Source organism: Diabrotica virgifera, chromosome 2 (assembly GCF_917563875.1).
Source record: "Diabrotica virgifera virgifera chromosome 2, PGI_DIABVI_V3a".
NCBI classification, from domain to species: Eukaryota; Metazoa; Arthropoda; class Insecta; order Coleoptera; family Chrysomelidae; genus Diabrotica; species Diabrotica virgifera.
Window position 1 is genome coordinate 281,310,632 of NC_065444.1, and position 19,581 is coordinate 281,330,212.

The window sequence follows — 19,581 nt, forward strand, 5'->3', positions numbered from 1 at the left end:
TCCGGCAACAGCTGGGTGGATGTTGTGGAAAAATTGAATGGTACAGTAGAAAGTATTTCTAATAAACTTCATGATATGGGAATGTGTCTGTCATCTAGCAAGAGTCAAGCAATTTTTTTTGATAGAAATAGGAATAATATTCCGAATTTACTAATATCAGTGAATAACACACGTTTAGATTGGAAACAAGAAGTTTCTCATTTGGGAGTTATTCTAGATAGTTCCCTTTCTTGGAGAAGTCAAATTGAAAAGATGGCATTGAGGGCTTCCAGTGGAGTCAATATTATTCGTTGTTTGTGTCGAACTTGGTGGGGAGCACATCCTGCAACTTTACTCACTCTATATAAGGCATACATTAGATCACATCTTGACTATGGATCCATTTTTCTGGGAGGTTGTGCACGTTCTCTACTTGCAAAATTGGATAAGGTTCAGTATAGAGCTCTTAGAGTGGTGGGGGGATTTATGAGGTCTTCTCCAGTTCATATAATTTTGTCAGAGTGTGGAGAAACACCGTTAGATCTCAGAAGAATATGGCTAGCATCTAAATTCATTTTAAAAGTAGTAGCCTATGACAACCCAATATATGCCTCAATTGAGCAATTTCACAATGTCTTTCTGGGTTACTTTAGTTTTTGGAGAAGAAAATATTTCCCACCAATACTGGCTGCTTTCCAGAATACTTTACATGAAATTCATGAGGTAGCACATAGCTCCTTATTTCCTTGTCACTCCTTTCCACTTAATATTCAGATTTCTCCTATGGCTTATGAAACTGTCAATATGGGCAAAGAAGCAAATAACCAAACCAAGTTTATGGAATGGTACCTCAATAACTGGTCGGAATATAAACTTATTTTCACAGATGGATCCAAAGATAAACAAGGTAATGTAGGTATTGGGATATACCTTAACGAGAGAACACAGTTAACAGCAAGATTACCCTCCGCTAATTCAATTTGCTCAGCAGAAGTATTTGCCATTAAAAAAGCATTAGAGTTAATCCAACAGAATAATTTTACAAAGTGCCTCATCTGTAGTGATTCTAAGAGTGCTCTAGAAAAAATCACAAGATCAAGCTACAAGGCGGCAATAGACTCACAAACTCTCCAACTAAAACAAAAACTATGTGAATTTGATGAACAACATACAGAAATTAAATTTGCATGGATTCCAAGTCACACTGGAATTATTGGGAATGATAGAGCTGACCATCTTGCGAATCTTGGAAGAAAGCTGCCCATCAGTGAAGAACCAAAGGCCTCCTTAAAAGATTTTCAAATTAAATATAAAGAAAACCTATGGATCGGTTGGGAAAATCGATTCCAACAAATAGGACAGGCAAAAGGAATTACTTATTGTTCACAAGTTACAGTTCCATATAAAAAGGCATGGTTTACAAAATTTCCCAACCTGGGGAGAGGTATAATCACACAAATGTGTCGCATGAGAAGTGGACATTGTAGTGTTCCTGTACATTTATTTAGATTGAAGGTAGTGAATTCAAACCAGTGTTTATGTGGCAGTGTAGGAACTTTACAACATGTTTTATTGGAATGTACTAGGTTCCAAAGAGAGTCCCAGTTGCTTAGAAGGGAACTAGAAGGTGATCCGACATTAACTGATGTGTTGTTTAAAAATTTAAACTCAAAGACATTAATCGCAGTGCAAAAGTTTTTAACATCAACAATGACTCGTGTGTAGCTTGCTTAAAAACTTTATGACTTTATGCTTGCTTGCAATGCATGTGCTTTGTGCTTAGTGCGGTTTTGCGTGGTAGTACTAGTACTAGACCATTAATAGTAGAACTTTAGTTATGGAACTTATAAACAATTACAAAGTTTTTTTTTTATCTCTTAATATTTCAGATTCAGGAGCTATGAGCTTAAGCCCAGATGTACCTCAGGTACGGCTCTTGAATATTCAAGTCTATATTCACGGATCCTGGCCGGATAGCCCTGGCAGCTAAGGCCATTCAAATGAAGAGAAGAAGATAGGTTAATTAAATATATCGGCCATTTTTTGTGTTTTCTGCATTATTCCTTTAATTTTTAGATTTTTAGTCTACTTTTATATAAAAACAGTTGCTTTTAGAACTCTTTACCGATGTATTAGTATAATATAATAGGTATGGATTATCATCGAAAGCTGATATGATAAAAAAAAAGAAGATGAATTTGGTAACTTTTCTAGTAACTTTCTTGAGTGTGAATCTGTATTTTTAGTTTACTCCTCTTCGTTAAAAATCAACATACCATAACAATATAATATATTGTTTTGGTAGATATTTTCGATAAACATAATATGCAAACATATTATGTTTGCAGGTTGTCTGATTGAAACAAGGTGGAGACATAAAAATACATATAGGGAAAGAAATGAAAGCCAGAATTTACAAAACAGTCACCAGACCAATAAGGATATGCGAGGCAAAAACACGACTTGCCTATTGTCATACAAGATCGAGGCCAAATAAGTCATTTGTCAATTTTTGGCTAAACATAACGCCAATTAATAAACAATCACAGATTTTTTAAAATAATCTTTTTGAACACGATTTCCTAGGTGAAGATTTCAATCGTGGTTTAGTTCCATAGAAATAAAATAATTAACTTGAAATGCCACAAGACATTTTTAGAAACATTTTTAGAACCTCTTTAGTACCCACAGTATCAGTTTTATTTTAGTTCAAACAAATATCAAGTTTAAACAAAGGCAATGTAACTTATAAAATAAATATTTGTTACTTACATTGTTTAATCACATACAATGTTACAATTCATACTGTTTATAACAGAAGCAGTCAAAATAATATTTTTTATTTTCTTTATTATTATCCTCACAACGTTTGCTCAGTAGTTTCCTGATGCACTGAAATGTCCGGCTCTGACTCTACTAAAATAATCCAAGATACGTCATCTCACACATGTAACTGAAACCAATGTTGCCAATAGTTTCAAATATTCAAAAGACCGTAGGATTAACAGATCTGGTGACTCTGAAAGACCTCACACGGGAATTTAGAGCTTAAAGAGATTGCATTATTAAATGCAATCAATTGCACACAGGTATCGGAGTCACAAATAAAGTTTTTATTCGTTATAGGGATCATTTTGTGAGATAAGCACGATCGAATTGAAGCTGAGAGGGCTCAACTTGTGATGCTAGAATACGCTTTTAAAAGTTGTATCTACTTTTGCCCTGTATCTAATGCCATGCCGAAAGTAGCCACACATTATCAATTTTTTGAGAAAATACTTCTATTGCCAGTTTTACTCATACCCATTTAATTTACTATCTTTACTAAAAACTGACTAAAATTTTAGTTAAACATACGCTTAGTTTCACAAATTCTTAATTAAAATTTGACTTATTATTAAAGATACTACTTAGGTACCATTAAACTATTAAATCTAATATAATATATTATAATATACAAATACCACAATACAATAACTTTAAAATCATAGAAAGATACCCCGGTTAGGATGAATGCTTGTTCTTCATCTCCATATCATAAATCGAAAGTGACAGATCGAATTTATAGTAGATTTTAGCAAGAATATTGGCATTCTACCAAGGATTTTCCCTCAACTGGGGGAATTTTTACCGGCGAAAAATCATCCATGTGTGAGAATTGAACCTATTCCCGAATTTGATCTATAGAGAGTCAATAGAATTTTCATCTATTTTTGTAATTTCTATATAGTTTTCTTACTAACTTATTTGTGGGTGCGTGAATTAGCTGATCATACTATGTTTTTCATGTACAGAGAAGACCCTTTGCCATCCACTCGTTTTTTAAAGTGATTTTCAAATAATTTCGCTCTAAAATAATTTTTGTTTATTACGTTTAAAATTGCTTTAATGAAAAGTTTTACCACTTCCATTTTACTCAAAAAGAAATCACTGGCCTACTCAAGCCAGTGAAACCAGTACTACACTGGCTTGAGTAGGCCAGTGAAAAAAACCTACTCAAGATATATCAATCAACGTAAAGATACAGCGCTTTCAATCAAAAGTTCTAAGGAAATTGCGCGAAGCTCCTTGGTGCACTTCCATCAATAATATACATAGGAATTTCTAAGTCCAAACCGTCAAAGAAGAAATTATTTTCTGTACTTTAAGTACCACAATAGACTACAGGTTCACCCAAACATATTGGTCACCAATCTCCTGACACCCCTACAGAACAGAAGACTAAAAAGTTTACACACTCTTGACCTCAACACTAGAAACTATACTTTTACAATCAAAATGCAGTAGAAATAAACAATGCAAGACACCTTAAATGCTACTAGGAGCACTCCCAAATTATAATTTACAATGTAATATACATTGTAAATCCCAAATGATGATTTTCAAAGTTTATACATATTGTAAATTATGATTCGGGAGTGCTCCTAGTAGCATTTAACGTGTCTTGCTTTGTTTATTTCTACTGCATCTTGATTATAAATTTAGTATAATTACCCATTCCAATTACTTCTTTATCTATTCCAATTACTATTGTACTGTTCAAATTAATTCAATTAATTATTAATAACTGTATTAATTCAATTATTAATATACTCTTTTAGGTATTGACCACTGGATGGATAGAGATTGATTCATTTTCTTAACACTCATTTGTATTGTTTATTATTTTGTATAAAATAGATCGCAATAAAATGGATGTCAAAAAAATTTAATTTTGTTCCGAAGCTATTTCCTTGTGGCATTTTTATAATTAATTATTCTAAATGTAAAATAAGCCACAATTTAACTAAAAAAATGTAGTATGATTTTGTATTTTGACAACGACATCCGATTTGGGCGTCGAAGCGTTAATAAAATCATTTCTTTAGTTAAACTGTGGCTTATTTTCTATTTAGAATAGTTGATTCCATTTTAATTGTTTTGTTGTAAGTATCTTTTCTGCTTCGAATCTTTGTTTAGATTTGTGTAGTTAACCTTTAACTACACGCGCTGGCGTACTTTGTACGCCAGATATAAGAATTCTATTGCAAATATATTTAAAAATTTAATTTTTGACCTTGTGTATCTCTCTAACCTATCACTGGAATGTGATTTACAATTTGGTTTTAGTTTCGTTATAATCGGCTTTCTGGGAAGATAGTAATTTACAGTTTATTATTTGTTGTTTCCGGCGGTGGACAATATACGCCACGATTATATTAATATAAGTAGTAATATAAGTACATATTTCAATTGTTTTTTAGTCATTATGGCACAAAATATATTTGTCTTTATAAACAATAATTTTCTCCTGTAAAAAATCACATTAAAAAAAATTTATTAGTAATTTTATTTATCATGGAATCCAGTTATTTCATGATTCCAGTTATAAATCCCAATTGGCTTACTGAGAAGGAACTCCAAGTATTCTCTGATACCGAATAAGGTTTATAACAAACAACAAAGTGTATTTTTTCAAAAAAAAAACAAATCCGCTGTTTTTAAGTGAATTTTCTTGTGGCGTATAAAGTACGCCACGCGTGTAGTTATGCTATAACTTGATGCGCGGGTAGTTAAAGGTTAATGTACTCTTTCAGTATTTATTTTTTTTCATGGTTTTAGTTAGACTAAGTCAGTATGGAAACTACGATTGGATAATGATCTGAAGTAATGTTAAGATTATGTAGAGGTAGTCAGATAAAATTTTTAATATTATTTTTAAATATTTTGAACGGCTCAGGGGTTTATTTTAATCATAATTATTATACCTAACCACGTTCAATAATTTTCTTATTTAATTAGAATTACTTGTTTTAAGTTTGATAAGAATTTTTAAGTACGTAGTAATCTTTGATCTAATAAATATATTATAAAAATATATATTGTATTGTTTTCATTCTAATTGACGATATTTTTAAAATTGTTTTTTTACGCTTTTGTGATAAAAATGCATCTGTTCCAAAATATTTAAAATTTTAGAATTAATGGGGACTTTTATTTATATAATATACATATTATAATGTAACAATAAAACGAACGGTTCGTACTTATATAAGACTTTATTAATTTATTTATACAAGTTTACTTTAGAAACTCTAGCTTAAACTGACCCAAATAAAAGCGCGCTTCGCTTAAATAGAAAATAGATCCTGTTCTAGAAATGTCTACCCTTTAGTCGGAGAGATAGAAGCGGATTTTGTGCGTGATAAGTAATATGGAAAAACTATATGGGGATATGTTGAACTAGTTGTGTACATTACTTTCAAACAAAAAAAGTAACAAAAAAAGGTTGGTCATCGGAAGGTTAAAGAATGGCGGTACACAGCCTAATTTGAAAAAAATGTTAGTATGTGGAAATTACTCTAAGTATAATTAAATTAAAAGAAGAACAAAAAATTACACTTTTTTCGAATAAACTTTTTATCCCATGCCTAGATTTTGTGTCACATTGGAACTACTAAAATCGTTTATCTATAACAAGAAACCAAACTTAACTGAAAACATTTGGCAACATAGAGAAATAGTCACCGTTATCACAATGCCTATTATTACAAATATTTTGCTTTCGTCTTTGATAGTGTCACCTACTTCCGACGCACTGTTGCCAAAGGTTCGCAAAACTTTCGAAAAACGGTGCGGCAAAACTTTCGCTCGAATTAATATTAATGACACACTGATGTACCCTCTTAATACTTGTAGATGTAAATAAAATTATATTTTCCAATGAAAAATTCCAAAATGAATATAATTTCATCATTGTTTCTATCAATTAATAATAAAAATTTCGAGAACAATAATTATAATTATTTACATAAATCAATGTTATAAAAATTTTTTGAAAATATTAGAAATTTAAATTTTTCTCTACATTTTTTATGAGAATATTGTGACACCGTTTTGGATTGACACTGTCCGCCCATTTGGATTTTGATTCTACAATGAATCAATTGTGCAAGTTACGGACATATTCTCGATGACGAGCATAACCCAAAAATTTTGCGTATTCACCCTTGTCCGCCCCTGGAGATTTTATTTAGTTTTTTCATGATCTACTTATTCCCAAATTTTGGTGCACTATCTCGATCAGGAACGTCACAAAAAACCCAATTATAATTTTTATATTCACCCCTTCCCCCACCCCTTTCTCAGCCACGCAGGTTTCCGCCCCTGGGGATTTTAATTAGTTACGTCATGAACTAGTTACTCCCAAATTTTGGTTCAATATCTCGATCATGAGCGTCACAAAAAAAAATAATAAAAACCTCAACTTTAACCCCTTATACCTACCCTCGTCCCCCAATCTGGTTTCCGGCTCTGGGGATTTTACTTAGTTATGTCATGGTCTACTTATTCCCAAATTTTGGTGCACTATATCTATCAGGAACGTCACAAAAAACCCAATTATAATTTTTATATTCACCCCTTCCCCCACCCCTTTCTCAGCCACGCAGGTTTCCGCCCCTGGGGATTTTAATTAGTTACGTCATGAACTAGTTACTCCCAAATTTTGGTTCACTATCTCGATCATGAGCGTCACAAAAAAAAATAATAAAAACCTCAACTTTAACCCCTTATAACTACCCTCGTCCCCCAATCTGGTTTCCGACTCTGGGGATTTTACTTAGTTATGTCATGGTCTACTTATTCCCAAATTTTGGTGCACTATATCTATCAGGAACGTCACAAAAAACCCAATTATAATTTTTATATTCACCCCTTCCCCCACCCCTTTGTCGGCCACGCAGGTTTCCGCCCCTGGAGATTATAATTAGTTACGCCATGACCTACTAATTCCCAAATTTTGGTGCACTATCTCTATCAAGAGCGTCACAAAAAAATAATAAAAACCGCGACTTTGACCCCTTATCTACCCTCGTCCCCCAGTCTGGTTTGCGGCAGTTGGGGAAAGTAATGTACCTACACAACTAGTTCAACATATCCCCATATAGTTTTTCCATATTACTTATCACGCACAAAATCCGCTCCCAGCTCTTAGACTACTTCTATAGACCTGATGAAAATTCTGGAGAGATCCTCGCTCACAGCGCGGTCGCTTCTCTGACGTCACGCCTACTACCGGACGCGACGGTTGGAATTCGCTGGTCGTGGGGTAGGGATGGCGGTTTTTGACAAAACACCGGTTTTCGGTTATACCGGTTTTTTTTGCTTACGGTTTAACCTGGCGGTTATAACCGGCCAAAAAAACCGGTTTTTGGAAAAACCGATTTTTGGTTTTTTCGGAAAGAACATAAATATCAATATACATAAAACACAATTTTTAATAAAACTATTTTATTCTATTAATTAATATATTTATTTATTATTTTATTATTATATATTTATTGATTATTATTAAATATAATATAGCATAAGATTAAATATACATTGGATCGAAATAAAATTTGATTTGTGTCAATCTCAAAGATTTGTGAATTTCAGTAGTCAGATGTAGAGAACAGTAAACCAAAATTATTATTATACTACTGCTCAACAGAGAGCATTGAAATAATTCAGGTTCTATCGTCATTGAATATATTATGAGAGTAGAATATAATATGCAATTATTGTATTCAATTAATGATGCATATTTAATTTACCATTTAAAAATATAATCCTCTAAAATACCCACCAATTTTCCTATCCTCCCAAACCCAAAAAAATCCCCAACCATTTCAACTTATAAAAAATTTCCCAGACTCTTTGAAATGGGATTTAAAAAAAATAATATCAACATAAATATTTTACTTACAAATAAATTGGATAATGCAATCTATCTTTTATTTTTACTACCATCAAAAAAAAATTTATCATGTATTACTTTTAACACGTTTGTATATTTGTAGAATAGGTACATTTTAACTCATTTAATTCTTCCTGTATGGGTGTATCGTTTTGAAAACGTAGGGAAATTCTTGGAGATTCGTATTCGTAATCAGTAATTTGATATTCATAGTCAGAGCATTATTTTTGGTAATCAGAAAAAGTAATTCACCCACTTTCAATTTCAAGAGTTAAGTGTGAAAAATAGATGATGTTTGCGTCTTCAACCAGATCACTTCTTATGTAAATATTATGATAAAAAACATCATTTCAAGGAAATATTGTAATAAAACTTATAAATTGCTTCTGGCTGATGTGAGATTGCACTTTCAGTTTGCTTCTGTATTTGTAAAATAAAATAAAATTTGAATTATGGTTTTGTTTGGAATAATTACTTGAGAATAATAATTATGATTGGGATCCAAAATAATACCTAACCTAATCCTAATCACCGTAAAAACCTAATAACCGGTTTTTACTTTAAAAAGAAAAAACCGGTTATAACCGGGACAAAAAAACAACCGGTAAAACCGGTTATTGCGAAGTAAAAAAACCGGTTTTAGGTTTAAACCGGTAGGTTTTTCCCATCCCTATCGTGGGGACCGTTTATTGCGCCGATTCAAAACTCTTTCGTTACAATAATATAGTATGTAAGTAACTATATTATAAAAGCACTCAAAATTGTAAAAAATGAATTTTTCCACTTGAGGTACTAACGATATTAAGTTGATAAATTCACCATATTGTATTAAACGTATAATTCATTCTAAAAATAAACCCCAATGTTGACTTACTAATTTAACAATAAACAGGTGTCCAACTTTTCAATATTCGAAGTATACCGAAATTTTCAATTGATCTGTAGTAGTATCTACATTTTTTAAATAAATATTGACCTAGAAATAAAAAATCTGTTCTAGATAAACAATTTTATTTGTTTGGTGTTTGATCTGTGTGATAAATGTAGCAGTCAGACACGAAGCCACACGTGTCTGATACAGGTGTCTATCGCCGGTGTTCAATTGCAGCAAGGCATTCGATTTAATAAACGATTAGATACGAGCAACTTTGAGTGTCTGACTGCTTTTAGTGGCTCAGTCGTGGACGATGAGTATCTCTGCCAATACTACTCGTTTATTTTTCATATTGTTATAATACAAAAAAGACTGGTGGAACCGGAAAAACAGTAGTAAAAAAAAGTATGGCATCATATTAGTTATACAGGGTGTCCCGGAAAGATTGGTCATAAATTATACCACACATTCTGGGGTCAAAAATAGTTCGATTGAACCTAACTTACCTTAGTACAAATGTGCTCATAAAAAAGTTACAACCCTTTGAAGTTACAAAATGAAAATCGATTTTCTTCAATATATTGAAAACCATTAGAGATTTTTTATTGAAAATGGACATATATCATTTTTATGACAGGAGTATCTTCAAACAAAATTATAGTGAAGTTGGTCCACCCCTAAAAAATTTTATGGGGGTTTTGTTCCCTTAAACCCCCCAAACTTTTGTGTTCGTTCCAATTAATTCATTATTGTGGTACCATTGGTTAAACTCAATGTCTTTAAAACTTTTTTGCCTGCTAGTATTTTTTCGATAAGCCAGTTTTTATCGAGATACGGCTTCTTTTTTAATATATTCACATAAAAATTTGATGGGGGTTTTGTTCTTTTAAACCCCCTAAATGTTTGTGTACGTTCCAATTAAGCTATTACTGTGGTACCATTAGTTAAACACAGTGTTTTTAAAACTTTTTTGCCTCTTAGTCTTTTTTGACAAGTCACCTTTTATCGAGATGTGCCTTCTTTTTCAAAATATACCTAAAATGTAAATTATAAATAAATTTTCAAATTATTAACAGGTCTCTATAATCGTACTTAACCATATACAAATATGTGGTGGATTCGACAAATATTCAAAATATGTCGATAAACACGGGCTTATCGAAAAAGTACTAAGAAGCAAAAAAGTTTTAGAAACATTGTGTTTAACTAATGGTGCTACAATAATAATCTAATTGGAACGTACACAAAAGTTTGAGGGGTTTAAATGAACAAAACCCCATAAAATTTTTATGAGGTGCACAAATTTCACTTTATTTTTTTTTAAGATGCTGCTGCCATAAGAATTCCACATGTCCATTTTCAATAAAAAATCTGTAAGAGTTTTAGATATATGAAAAAAAAATTGATTTTCATCTTGTAACTTTAAAGGGCTGTAACTTTTTTTGTGTGCACTATTGTATATAAGTAAGTGAGGTTCAATCAACCTATTTTTGACCCCATAGTCTGTGGTGTAATTTATGACCAATCTTTTCGGACACCCTGTATATTATTGTACCTGGACGTAAAACTTGATGAATATTGTATTTTCCGTTTCAAAGATTTCCGTTTCCACAATTTGGTTTTTTATTTTATCAAAATGAATACATGTTAGGTTTGTTCTAGCAAACAGTCAAACCAGTCAAAAACCGTCAGCAAACAGTTGGTCAGTGAGAAAACATAATACAGTCACCAGTGCTATCCCCTCTACTAGCGCTGCTCCGCTATTCGCTGATGGTTTCAAACCGTTTGAAACTGATGCTAGAACAAACCTATTGTATATCTGTATGTAGGTACTTTGATAAATATCTACATTATACATACCTACATACTAACACAAAAATGTATTTTCCCTTAAAATTCACAAAAGATAAATCATACCACATAATTATTATCATTGTGCAGAATTGCATTTTTTATTAAGGTAATCCCTGTTTTTACATTGATAGCATGTTTTTATATTTCGTGGCTGACCACATTGTTAATACCCATGATGTTAACAATTTTCCATTAGGTATATATTTTACAATTTATCATGCTGTATTTGATATTAATTATTTTTAATTATTTACCTATTAACAATTTTAATATTCGAACAATTACTTTTATGGTCAAATAAAATTTTGGTTACTTCCAAAAAGAAGGTTCTTTTTTGATTGTATTAGAATATTTGAACTTGAATTTAGTTAGCTTGAAAACCACCATCTTTCGTTCTTTTTTCAGTTTTAAACTGTTATAACTCGAAAACGATCAACTTAAGAGAACATTTGCAAAATACCTTTTTGTTTAGATTGATCCAAAAAATCTAAAATATTATCTAACCGGGCCGAAAAAACTTTATTAATAGTCCAGAGAAATAAGATTTTTCTCGTGACACATCCCCCTCCAGGCCGAAACTAAATTTTTTGAGTAGTATGGACATCTATAATAATAACGTATATGTTTCCTGCAGCCGATTTTGATGATATACATAGTTATAAACAAATGAAGATCAAAAAACGCTAAATTTTCGCTTTTTTCGTCTATAACTAAAAAGTAAAGCATTTTAAACAAATTTGAGAGTTAAAAACTAATAATCCATATAAAAAACTTTAACATGGTGTTCGCTGCATATTATTTCTATCCCTATTTGTTGCTTAGAAAATTGCAAAATAAATCATAAATTTTGGGATTTTATAAATGTTCATAACTTATGCAAAAATTAAGTTAGAACTTTCTTATTACACGGAATGCTGAGACATCTGGTGCTCAAATTATGTTCTAAATTTCAAAGCGATTGGTCAAACAGTTTAAAAGTTATTTAATTTGTTTATCCCAAATTAATTTTTTTTTGCACCACTATAAGTCAGGAAACGTTGATGTTACAGTAATACTTTGAACAGTTTATGAAAGAAGAAGATTTGTGCTATTAACTTAATTTTAAAAAAATGACAAAAAATAATTTTAAATAGGGTAAAATTATTTTGCAAAAACATGTCGATTTTTTGCTTAAAATCAATTAGAATAACTTTTTAACCGTTACCCGTAGAAAAATTCTTTTTCCATATTTAGAAAGACTGAATTTTTATACATATTTAGAAAGAAAAATAATTGTCCTAGGACAATTAGGGACAAAGTTAACCCCCTTCTATTTTTAATTCACAGCAGCTTTGTTTATAACAATTAAGAAATAAAATTAGCCGCATTTGAAAGAAAATACTTCAAAGTTTTAACGTACTAAGCATACAAACGATTTCCTTTCAAGGGAATCGTCCACAAAGCTTAGAAATGTGGCCCTTAAAATCGGCCGGCGTTGAAACTTGGGATAGCGATGAGAGGGGGGAAGGAGCTGTTAACTGTATCTCCGGTACTCGATTATTTATTTCGTTGTTTCTTTTTTTAATTTTTATGTACTTTTTACGTACATTACGAATATACGTTATTTAAATAAACTAATTGTTATATACACCATCAAATTTGTTTAAACAATTTTTTTTTCAATTTTTTAAATAATATTTGATGTAACTTTTATTGAAAAAGGTACATATTAGTTATACAGGGAGTAACAAAAATACAGGTCATAAATTAAATCACATATTCTGGGACCAAAAATAGATCGATTGGATCTAACTTACCTCAATACAAATGTGCACATAAAAAAGTTACAGCCCTTTGAAGTTACAAAATGAAAATCGATTTTTTCCAATACATCGAAAACTATTAGAGATTTTTTATTGAAAATGGACATGTATCATTCTTATGACAGGAATATCTTATACAAGATACTTATGACAAGAAAAATTATAGTGAAATTTGTGCATCCCATAAAAATTTTAGGGGGGTTTTGTTTCCTTAAACCCCCCAAACTTTTGTGTACGTTCCAATTAAATTATTATTGTGGTACCATTAGTTAAACTCACTGTTTTTAAAACTTTTTTGCCTTTTAGTATTTTTTCGATAAGGCAGTTTTTATCAAGTTGCGGCTTCTTTTTTAACATGTTTACATACAAATTTTATGGGGGTTTTGTTCCTTTACATCCCCCAAATGTTTGTGTACGTTCCAATTAAACTATTACTGCGGTACCATTAGTTAAACACAATGTTTCTAAAAGTTTTTGTCTCTTAGTATTTTTTCGATAAGGCACATTTTATCAAGATGCGGCTTCTTTTTAATATGGTTCAAAATATACCTAAAAATGTAAATTATAAATAAATTTTCATACGATTACCAAGTCTCCATAATCGTACTTAACCATATACAAATATGTGGTGGATTTGACTAATATTCAAAATATCTCAATAAAAACTGACTTTTCGAAAAAGTACTGCGAGGCAAAAAAGTTTTAAAAATATTGTGTTTAACTAATGGTACCACAGTAATAATTTAATTGGAACGTACACAAAAGTTTTTGGGGGTTTAAAGGAACAAAACCCCCATAAAATTTTTATGAGGTGTCAAAATTTTACTATTTTTTTTTTGTAAGTTGCTCCTGCCATAAAAATACCACATGTCTATTTTTAATAAAAAATCTCTAAAAATTTTCGATATATTGGACAAAATCGATTTTCATTTTGTAACTTCAAAGGGCTGTAACTTTTTTTATGTGCATATTTATACTCAGGTAAGTTAGGTTCAATCGAACTATTTTTGGTCCCAAAATATGCGATTAAATTTATGACCTGTATTTTTGTTACACTCTGTAATTATTATATACTATTCCTATTCAATTATTCCTAAATCTAAAATTTGCTTATATGTAATATTGAATTGAAAATAAAAAATCTCAAATAAACTAGGTTTTATTTCTTGATAAACATGCTACTGGATAAACGAAAAATGAAATGTAACAAAATTAGAGAGAGGATAAAAAAAGAATGTGTGTGTACTTTGTACGCACATAAGAAGTTATACTTCTATTATATGATTTAAACGAAATTAATATACTTTTTATTTATATTTTGTTTAAATATTAAACTAATTTATACTTACTACTTCTCAAACATTTTTATTAGAACAGTGCCAAAAATTAAAATAATAAAAGAATAAAACACACACAAACACATTAAACAAGCCACAAATGATGTCTGAACATTAATTGTCGAAATTTTTTTTAACTAAATACGTATTTTCTGAAAATACAATTATATAATAAATATACTTACAATCATAAAATGTATTAAAAAAAACAAAAAAGAAAGTTTCTATTGGGACTCGAACTAGCGCTGATAAGAGCGGTTGGTATTGCAATTCATTCGCCTTCTCCGCTTAGCCACGGACACTATGTGTCATTATTTACGAAGATCGACTAACTAAACGGATTAAACTTGTGATATTTTGATATTTTGAAAATTGATCAAATTATTTTAATTTTGAATTGAAATGATTTAGAATTGAAAACATACAACAAAACATAGAGTAAAAAAACAATATATTAGGTGAATATTGATAGAAATTTTGATGGTAATCAAATTATATAAATAAAATTATTACATACTATGTATTTTGGCAGATCAAATAGGTAGGTTTATACCTATGATACATTAACAATTATTACGTACCTGTTGCTTTTAAAAACTATTTAAAAGTCACTACAATATTATAAACTTTTTTGTTTCTGTCGTCACAACAATAAAACTAATTATTATACATTTGTTTACCTTTACCTCCAAACCACAGCTGCCATATCGGATAATTTTTGACATGTCATTTGAACATCCAATCAGAACAAAGTTATAATGCGCATGCGCCGGGCTGATAGGTTTTAACATATAAAAAAATCACCCTCTATCGCCGGTAAAGAAGTATAACTTCAAAAAACAAAATTATTTTCAGAAATTTTCTACAATATTGTAATAATTGTATCTTACAACATTGAAAGTTATAATTTTAAAATTGCAAAAAACAAAAATTAAGATATTTCATACATTTTGGTATGATAACAAGACTATTAAAATAAAATTAAAGGAGATTTATCTAGGAATACTTGTATTTTTATGGAAAAAGTAACAATTATCAGTTACCTATTTATTATAAGTTCTTGTAGAGTCAAGTGCATATGATCCACTCCTATGATGGCCAACAAAGTTATCCTAACAATATCGTAAAAGAATTTCCAAAAATTGTTTACACAATTTACATAGTTAATTAAATAACCACTTTATTAGCAAAAAACATATCCGTAACGTACGCAAAGAGTACATACAGATTAAAAAAAGAAACTCCAAAATAGATAATAGAGAAAGATTGAGGTTTTGGTTATCGAAGTCCATAAACTATTTATATCTCTGTACTAACAAGTACTCGGTGCAACCAGTTTTGCAAGATCAGATAGTTTATTTTAATAAAATATCTGGTATAAAGAAGATCTGCTGATCGGATCGGTACTAACGGTTCTTAGCTTAATTTCCAACCCCAATCAATTACGTTTATCTCTTGTTTGGTGGTTCTGTAACTTCAGTTTTTCATTCATCTAATAGCATGTTTACCAAAAAAATAAAACTTAGTTTATTTGAGATTTTCTGATTTCCATAGACCAATACTATTTTAAGAAACAATTGAATGGGATAATTTGTTTTCATACTTTAAATTATTACTAAGTTTAATAAAAAACCATGTATTATTATATTATTCATAAATCTTTATGTTTTGTAATTAAAATTACTTCAAATATTATTAAAAAAAATTGAAAAAAAATTGTTTAAACAAATTTGATGGTGTATATAATAACTAATTTATTTAAATAATACTCGTACTGTACGCAAAAAGTACATTCAAATTAAAAAAATAAACGACGAAATCCATAGGCGAGAACAAGAGATACAGCTAACAGTTCCTTCCCCCTTCTCATCGATCTCCCAAGTTTCAAGGCCGGCCGATTTTAAGGGTCACAGTTTGAAGCTTTGTGGACGATTTGTTTAAAAGTATATATTTTTTATATTTGGTACATTAAAACTCTGAAGTATGTTCTTTCAAATGTGACTGATTTGGTTTCGTAATTGTTATAAAGAAAGCTGTTGTGAATTAAAAAAAGGGGGGGGCCACTTCGTCCCTAATTGTCCTAGGACAATTATTTCTTTTTTTAAATTTGTACAAAAATTCAGTCTTTCTAAATATGAAAAAATCATTTTTCTACGGGTAATGGTTAAAAAGTTATTCTAATTGTTTATAAGCAAAAAATCGACATGCTCTTGCAAAATAATTTTGCGATACTTAGAATTATTTTTTGTAATTTTTTTTAATTAAGATATTAGTATAAATCTTCTTCTTTCATAAACTATCCAAAGTGTTACTGTAACTTCATCATTTTCTAACTTATAGTGTTGCAAAAAAAATGAATTTGGGATAAACAAATTAAATAACTTTTAAACTGTTTGACCAATTATTATGAAATTTAGTGTGTGATTTAAGCACCAGAAGTCCCAGCATTCCGTGTAATAAGAAGGTTCTAAGTTAATTTTTACATAAGTTATGAATATTTATAAAAACTCAAAATTTATGAAATATTTTGCAATTTTCTAAGCAACCAATAAGGATAGACATATTCAGCGGACGCGATATTAAAGTTTTTTATATGATTTATGAGTTTCTTACTTCCAAATTTGTTTAAAATGCTTAGTCTTTTGGCAATAGATGAAAAAGGCGAAAACTTAGCGTTTTTTGATATTCATTTGTTTATAACTATTTATATCATCAAAATCGGCTGCAGGAAACATATAGGTTTTTATAATAAATGTCCATACTACTCAAAAAATTTGGTTTCGGCCTGGAGGGGGTTGTGTCACCAACATGATATTTTTTTCCTTATTTCTCTGAACTATAAATTGATAAAAAAAAAAACGTAATTTTTTAATTATTACTTATAGTCAGAACAAAATAGATCGGTCACCCTTTGTTTTTTATAAATTTAATATACTGAATTATATATCCAATAATTTTTATCCATTAAACATATCGATGGCCATCGACCTTATATCGTATCTTAGACTTATAATAACTAAAATGTTCAAGTGCTTGATGGAGTTGATGCTTAAAATGATGGAGTTGACTAATTATTATTCTCAAGTAACTTAATCGACGATTAGGCTGAGACGTATTTCAAATATAGGAACAATGTAGTGTTTTTTGGGTCAAACAAACTTATCAAATTTCGTAAGAAAGATTATTCTCAGAGAAAAATTAAGGTTTCAATGAGCTATCGAATAACTCGTTAATAACTAGTAACTGTTATCATATAACAGAGTACTTAAAAATTCCTAAAAATATTGAATACACAACAAATCAAAAAAATATAAAAATGAAACGTATATTAATCCACTAGGAAGAATTTCCTGTAGCTGGCTGTATACCATTAATTACAAGTAAAATTTAATAAAAAATTTTGGTCTTGGTAAAAGGTATATTATTTTAAAAAGCCCTATAGGGCTACAAACATCGAACAGAACGTTTTCGCTCTAAAAAGAGCATCATCAGTGTTGCCTAAAATAAGTATAACCATATTAATTATCAAAATGTTGAACTTAAAGTGATGACCAAGGTAGAATCAAAGTTTGGTTATACTTACAAGAACATGGTGAGCCAACCAAAAAATACGAAGGTCAAAGCCTTTCAAAAATGGACTAAAAGTCACATCAAAATGCTAACATAGCAAATTCCAAAGGATGGATATAATCCCTAAGGATATGGCCCTAGGATAACATATGACTCCCACACGTTGTAAGTGGGTCAAAGGTAACAAATTAGGTCATTATGTTACAAGAGCTGACAGGCAACTAAGATGTGAGATATCAAAAGCGAATCTGTCTGATGTCAAGACAACAATTGTCAATGGAACTTGAAGTATCATGAAAAATTGGTTACACAGCTACTAAATTTATAGTTGTTTATAGTACAAGCAATGATAACAGCTAACATCAGTGTGTTGGAATTATAAAAATAAAGAGTTAGTGAGAATAGATTATCTAGATGTAAAATAGAAGGGGGGAATTTGAGTACCCACAATCATCAATGAAGTGTACGTAAATTGATGAAGAAAGGTAGGCAAAACAACATACAGATAATGTAATGTATGGTTTATGTTTTGAAATTAGATAATTTATATTTGTGAACCAACACAAATGATGGCTGAGAGACTGGCTGAAAAACTAGAGACAAAATAGGGGTCGTGATTTACAACTTTTTCAGCATTTGATATCACGACCCCTATTTTGTCTCTAGTTTTTCAGCCAGTCTCTCAGCCATCATTTGTGTTGGTTCACAAATATAAATTATCTAATTTCAAAACATAAACCATACATTACATTATCTGTATGTTGTTTTGCCTACCTTTCTTCATCAATTTACGTACACTTCATTGATGATTGTGGGTACTCAAATTCCCCCCTTCTATTTTACATCTAGATAATCTATTCTCACTAACTCTTTATTTTTATAATTCCAACACACTGATGTTAGCTGTTATCATTGCTTGTACTATAAACAACTATAAATTTAGTAGCTGTGTAACCAATTTTTCATGATACTTCAAGTTCCATTGACAATTGTTGTCTTGACATCAGACAGATTCGCTTTTGATATCTCATATCTTAGTTGCCTGTCAGCTCTTGTAACATAATGACCTAATTTGTTACCTTTGACCCACTTACAACGTGTGGGAGTCATATGTTATCCTAGGGCCATATCCTTAGGGATTATATCCATCCTTTGGAATTTGCTATGTTAGCATTTTGATGTGACTTTTAGTCCATTTTTGAAAGGCTTTGACCTTCGTATTTTTTGGTTGGCTCACCATGTTCTTGTAAGTATAACCAAACTTTGATTCTACCTTGGTCATCACTTTAAGTTCAACATTTTGATAATTAATATGGTTATACTTATTTTAGGCAACACTGATGATGCTCTTTTTAGAGCGAAAACGTTCTGTTCGATGTTTGTAGCCCTATAGGGCTTTTTAAAATAATATACCTTTTACCAAGACCAAAATTTTTTATTAAATTT

General features: G+C 30.4%; 1 protein-coding gene across 1 annotated transcript in view; it reads right to left on the reverse strand.

Annotated features, from left to right (window-relative positions):
• The window catches only part of LOC126879895 (tachykinin-like peptides receptor 86C), an 883,727-nt gene that overhangs the window by 474,614 nt on the left and 389,532 nt on the right, over window positions 1-19,581 (reverse strand). The gene's annotated exons all lie outside the window — the stretch shown is intronic.